The following is a 7257-nucleotide window of genomic DNA, read 5'->3' on the forward strand; positions in this document are numbered from 1 at the left end:
GAATTACAGATATAGGGAAGATAATCAAGGAGGTGATGGAGTCCAGGTGAGTGTCATGAGGCGCAGGTCATGAGGTGCAGGTCATGAGGCGCAGACGATGGTGACAGGTGTGCGGGATAATCAGCAGCCTGATGACCTAGAGGCCGGAGAGGGAGTGTACATGACACCCGGATGAATGCTGAGTCAATTATGCACCGCCCTATGGGACTCCCAATCACAGCCGGATGTGATACAGCCTGGATTCAAACCAGGGACTGCAGTGACACCTCTTGTACTGAGATGCCAGGCCTTAGACCGCTGCACCACTCAGGAGCTCTGATACTTGTTTTGTTGTTGATGAATAATTGTTTGTAATGCAGAAATGATTTTACTAGTAGCAGGGCATAAGAAGGGTTAGAACCATACTAAGTTTACAACGGAACACAACCTAAGTAATCCATATCCTGTTTACAATTCTATTGGACACTAGATCCTGTTCTATTGGACACTAGATCCTGTTCTGTTGTTCTATTGGACACTAGATCCTGTTCTGTTGTTCTATTGGACACTAGATGCTGTTCTGTTGTTCTATTGGACACTAGATCCTGTTCTATCGGACACTAGATCCTGTCCTGTTGTTCTATTGGACACTAGATCCTGTTCTATTGGACACTAGATCCTGTTCTGTTGTTCTATTGGACACTAGATCCTGTTCTATTGGACACTAGATCCTGTTCTGTTGTTCTATTGGACACTAGATCCTGTTCTATTGGACACTAGATCCCGTTCTGTAGTTCTATTGGACACCAGATCCTGTTCTATCGGACACTAGATGCTGTTCTGTTGTTCTTTTTGACAGTAGATCCTGTTGTGTTGTTCTATTGGACAAAATACCCTGTTCTGTTGTATGTTACATGTATGTTTTGTTCGATAATGTGCATATTTATATCCATAAATCTCAGTTCACATTGGCGCGTTACGTGCAGTAATGTTTTGATTCTAAAACATCTGGGGATTTTGCAGAAATACTCATAATAAACATTGATAAAAGATACAAGTGTTATTCACAGAATTAAAGATAGACTTCTCCTTAATGCAACCGCTGTGTCAGATTTCAATAAAACTTTACGGAAAAGCATAATCTGAGAACGGCGCTCAGAGCCCAAACCAGCCAGAGGAATATCCGCCATTTTGGAGTCAACAGAAGTTAGAAATAACACTATAAGTATTCACTTACCTTTGATGATCTTCATCAGACGGCACTCCCAGGAATCCCAGTTCGACAATAAATGACTGATTTGTTCCATAAAGTCCATCATTTATGTCCAAATAGCCACTTGTTGTTAGCGTGTTCAGCCCAGTAATCCATCTTCATGAGGCGCAAGCACTTTGTCCAGACAAAAACTCGAAAAGTTCCATTACAGTCCTTTAGAAACATGTCAAACGATGTATGGAATCAATCGTTAGGACGTTTTTAACATAAAACATCAATAATGTTCCAACCAGAGGATTCCTATGTCTGAAGAAAAGCACTGGAACGAGAGGTAACTCTGTCGGGAGCGTGCGTCATGAGACCAAGGCACTCTGCCAGACCACTGACTCAAAGAGCTCTCATGAGCCCCTCCTTTATAGTAGAATCCTCATTCAAGTTTCTAAAGACGGTTGACATCTAGTGGAAGCCATAGGAAGTGCAACTCTATCCATATCCCACTGTGTATTCGGTAGGCCAAGCTTTGAAAAACTACAATCCTCAGATGTCCCACTTCCTGGTTGGATTTTTCTCAGGTTTTCGCCTGCCATATGAGTTCTGTTATACTCACAGACATCATTCAAACAGATTTAGAAACTTCAGAGTGTTTTCTATCCAATACTAATAATAATATGCATATATTAACATCTGGGACAGAGGAGGAGGCAGTTCACTCTGGGCACGCTATTCATCCAAAAGTGAAAATGCTGCCCCCTATCCCAAAAGAGTTATAAAGTGTTTCCCCAGTCCACCTGACTGTGCTGCTGCTCCAGTTTCAACTGTTCTGCCTTATTATTATTTGACCATGCTGGTCATTTATGAACATTTGAACATCTTGGCCATGTTCTGTTATAATCTCCACCCGGCACAGCCAGAAGAGGACTGGCCACCCCACATAGCCTGGTTCCTCTCTAGGTTTCTTCCTAGGTTTTGGCCTTTCTAGGGAGTTTTTCCTAGCCACCGTGCTTCTACACCTGCATTGCTTGCTGTTTGGGGTTTTAGGCTGGGTTTCTGTACAGCACTTTGAGATATCAGCTGATGTACGAAGGGCTATATAAATAAATTTGATTTGATTTGATTTGTTTCTAAAATTCCCTATGGGAAAAATGAATTTTGGAAAAAGTGATTGGAACCATTTCCCTGTTTGACCTCTAGGTTTTATGGGTATTATAACACCTCCATTCTATAGGAATGAATGGAATTTTACAGCATTTCATTTAAATGTTTCAATGACAAAATGACATGTTTTTAAGTAGTTTTTTGTAGTAGGGACAGTAACATTAGTATTTAAAAAATATATATATACTTTATGGAAAATGTTTGTATATTTTCTTTAAATGTTTAGCTCACGTAATATCATTTTAAAGTAATAAGGTGTCTGTAATATAATGAGCGAGGCAAAAACAATTGTAGACATTAGTAAATGCATTTCTTTATCTCCCAATGATGGGGGAACACAAAGATGGAGGCGCGGCGGCTATAAAAAAAGCGCCCTCTTCTCATCATCTAGTGTATATGTAATATATATGTATATATATGTATATATATGTTTGTTACCCGTGGAAACAGCTTGGAAGACGATGACCACAAATGTAAAATCCTCAAAAGTTTCAGTGATAAAGCAGCACTGCTCTGTCAACAGAACTCGGTGCTTATTATCGGATGTATTAGGTTATGAAATCTGTCTTTTTGTATATAATGTTAATATGTTTGAGAAAGACCCCACTGAACGATTCAGAACATGAATAATTATATTTGTATTGATAAAATGTATTGTATAACATAAGGAAGTGAAATGTCATCACCAAATCGTATTTTCACCCTGCAGAGTGGGTGGACACCCTGAGTACTGTAGGACCAGTATATTGTATTTCCATTTGGTTTCACTCATCTACTTCAAAGTGTTTGTGTCGCCTACTGAAATAACAAACTAATTATGTTGATTTGAAACTTAGCCTTACTTCCTTGGTCAATAAAGGAGGGGTTGATGCACAAGTCGTGTAGAAATGTTTGTTGGGCTGGCATAGAATAGTTTCTTAAACACACAACAGATTTGATTCAACACTTTAGCCAGGGACACAGCCTGTGATTTACTCTGTCCATTAATGCTGTTTTGAACAGTGTTGCTTTGCAGTAACATGCCTATAGGTCAGCCATAGCTAATCGCAGTAAGACACCTACAGTTTGGACCAGAGAGCTATAGACTTGATTCAAATAGAGAACCCTTGAACCCAGTATGGCGCTCCGAGTTTGAACTCTGACCCCATCTAGCGGTTAAACATTGGACTAAACGCTGTTACGTTCAGACCGCTGGCAGGTTAGGATAGAGAATAGAGTTAGTGGTTAGCTGTGACTGTGGTCCAAACAAACTATTTGTCCTCTCAAAAAGCTTCAATAGAAACCAAAGTGACACAGTGAGCAGCTACAGTGACAAGATGAGGGAGAGCTGCAGTACAGTGAGGAGCTACAGTGACACGGTGAGGGAGAGCTGCAGTACAGTGACGAGTACAGTGACACGGTGAGGCGAAGCTGCAGTACAGTGAGGAGCTACAGTGACAAGGTGAGGGAGAGCTGCAGTACAGTGAGGAGCTACAGTGACAAGGTGAGGGAGAGCTGCAGTACGTTGAGGAGCTACAGTGACAAGGTGAGGGAGAGCTGCAGTACAGTGAGGAGCTACAGTGACAAGGTGAGGGAGAGCTGCAGTACAGTGAGCAGCTACAGTGACAAGGTGAGGGAGAGCTGCAGTACAGTGAGGAGCTACAGTGACAAGGTGAGGGAGAGCTGCAGTACAGTGAGGAGCTACAGTGACAAGGTGAGGGAGAGCTGCAGTACAGTGAGGAGCTACAGTGACAAGGTGAGGGAGAGCTGCAGTACAGTGAGGAGCTACAGTGACATGGTGAGGGAGAGCTGCAGTACAGTGAGGAGCTACAGTGACACGGTGAGGAAGAGCTGCAGTACAGTGAGGAGCTACAGTGACACGGTGAGGGAGAGCTGCAGTACAGTGAGCAGCTACAGTGACAAGGTGAGGGAGAGCTGCAGTACAGTGAGGAGCTACAGTGACAAGGTGAGGGAGAGCTGCAGTACAGTGAGGAGCTACAGTGACAAGAGCAGCTACAGTGACAAGGTGAGGGAGAGCTTGATATACCCAAGCTAATACCCATAGAACAATATTAGTAGACATTTTTTAAATGTATTTTATTTCACCTTTATTTAACCAGGTAGGCTAGTTGAGAACAAGTTCTCATTTGCAACTGCGACCTGGCCAAGATAAAGCATAGCAGTGTGAACAGACAACACAGAGTTACACATGGAGTAAACAATTATCAAGTCAATAACGCAGTAGGAAAAAAAGAGTCTATATACATTGTGTGCAAAAGGCATGAGGAGGTAGGCGAATAATTACAATATTGCAGATTAACACTGGAGTGATAAATGATCAGATGGTCATGTGCAGGTAGAGATATTGGTGTGCAAAAGAGCAGAAAAGTAAATAAATAGAAACAGTACGGGGATGAGGTAGGTAAAGTTGGGTGGGCTATTTACCGATAGACCATGTACAGCTGCAGCGATCGGTCAGCTGCTCAGATAGCAGATGTTTGAAGTTGGTGAGGGAAATAAAAGTCTCCAACTTCAGCGATTTTTGCAATTCGTTCCAGTCACAGGCAGCAGAGAACTTGAACGAAAGGCGGCCAAATTAGGTGTTGGCTTTATGGATGATCAGTGAGATACACCTGCTGGAGCGCGTGCTACGGGTGGGTGTTGCCATCGTGACCAGTGAACTGAGATAAGGCGGAGCTTTACCTAGCATGGACTTGTAGATGACCTGGAGCCAGTGGGTCTGGCGACGAATATGTAGCGAGGGCCAGCCGACTAGAGCATACAGGTCGCAGTGGTGGGTGGTATAATGTGCTTTAGTAACAAAACGGAGGGCACTGTGATAAACTGCATCCAGTTTGCTGAGTAGAGTATTGGAAGCTATTTTGTAGATGACATCGCCGAAGTCGAGGATTGGTAGGATAGTCAGTTTTACTAGGGTAAGTTTGGCGGCGTGAGTGAAGGAGGCTTTGTTGCGGAATAGAAAGCCGATTCTAGATTTGATTTTAGATTGGAGATGTTTGATATGAGTCTGGAAGGAGAGTTTACAGTCTAGCCAGACACCTAGGTACTTATAGATGTCCACATATTCTAGGTCGGAACCATCCAGGGTGGTGATGCTAGTCGGGCGTGCGGGTGCAGGCAGCGAACGGTTGAAAAGCATGCATTTGGTTTTACTAGCGTTTAAGAGCAGTTGGAGGTCACGGAAGGAGTGTTGTATGGCATTGAAGCTCGTTTGGAGGTTGGATAGCACAGTGTCCAAGGACGGGCCGGAAGTATACAGAATGGTGTCGTCTGCGTAGAGGTGGATCAGGGAATCTCCCGCAGCAAGAGCAACATCATTGATATATACAGAGAAAAGAGTCGGCCCGAGAATTGAACCCTGTGGCACCCCCAAAGAGACTGGCAGAGGACCGGACAGCATGCCTCCCCCGATTTGACACACTGAACTCTGTCTGCAAAGTAGTTGGTGAACCAGGCAAGGCAGTCATCAGAAAAACCGAGGCTACTGAGTCTGCCGATAAGAATATGGTGATTGACAGAGTCGAATGCCTTGGCAAGGTCGATGAAGACGGCTGCACAGTACTGTATTTTATCGATGGCGGTTATGATATCGTTTAGTACCTTGAGCGTGGCTGATGCACCTGTGACCGGCTCGGAAACCAGATTGCACAGCGGAGAAGGTACGGTGGGATTCGAGATGGTCAGTGATCTGTTTGTTGACTTGGCTTTCGAGGACCTTAGATAGGCAGGGCAGGATGGATATAGGTCTGTAACAGTTTGGGTCCCCTTTGAAGAGGGGGATGACCGCGGCAGCTTTCCTTGGGGATCTCAGACGATATGAAAGAGAGGTTGAACAGGCTGGTAATAGGGGTTGCGACAATGGCGGCGGATAGTTTCAGAAATAGAGGGTCCAGATTGTCAAGCACATCTCCACAGGCAGCAAGATATTAGTAGTAGACAACACAAATAATGTGTCAAATCTCATGTCAGCAGCTTTCAGTCCATCCTTTACCTCGTCTCGGGACTTACTATCTTGTCTCATCGCTACAACTCCCGTACGGGCTCGGGAGAGACGAAGGTTGAAAGTCCTCCGATACACAACCCAACCAAGCCGCACTGCTTCTTAACACAGCACGCAGCCAACCCGGAAGCCAGCTGCACCAATGTGTCGGAGGAAACACCGTACACCTGGCAACCTTGGTTAGCACGCACTGCGCCCGGCCCGCCACTGGAGTCGCTGGTGCGCGATGAGTCAAGGATATCCCTACCGGCCAAACCCTCCCTAACCCAGACGACGCTGGGCCAATTGTGCGTCGCCCCACAGACCTCCCAGTCGCGGCCGGTTGCAGAGCCTGGGCGCGAACCCAGAGTCTCTGGTGGCACAGCTGGCGCTGCAGTACAGCGCCTTTAACCACTGCACCACCCGGGAGGCTTTGGATAAAAATGTTTTTGATCTTAAGAAATGTCTCTATCTGCCGTTTCCATTACATATGTCTCCTCTATCTACCGTTTATATTACATATGTCTCCTCTATCTGCCGTTTCCATTACATATGTCTCCTCTATTTGCCGATTCCATTACATATGTCTCCTCTATCTGCCGTTTCCATTACATATGTCTCCTCTATCTGCCGATTCCATTACATATGTCTCCTCTATCTGCCGTTTCCATTACACATGTCTCCTCTATCTGCCGATTCCATTACATATGTCTCCTCTATCTGCCGATTCCATTACACATGTCTCCTCTATCTGCCGATTCCATTACATATGTCTCCTCTATCTGCCGTTTCCATTACATATGTCTCCTCTATCTGCCGATTCCATTACATATGTCTCCTCTATCTGCCGTTTCCATTACATATGTCTCCTCTATCTGCCGATTCCATTACATATGTCTCCTCTATCTGCCGATTCCATTACACATGTCTC

The sequence above is a fragment of the Oncorhynchus mykiss genome, chromosome 16 (assembly GCF_013265735.2).
Source record: "Oncorhynchus mykiss isolate Arlee chromosome 16, USDA_OmykA_1.1, whole genome shotgun sequence".
Classification (NCBI taxonomy): domain Eukaryota; kingdom Metazoa; phylum Chordata; class Actinopteri; order Salmoniformes; family Salmonidae; genus Oncorhynchus; species Oncorhynchus mykiss.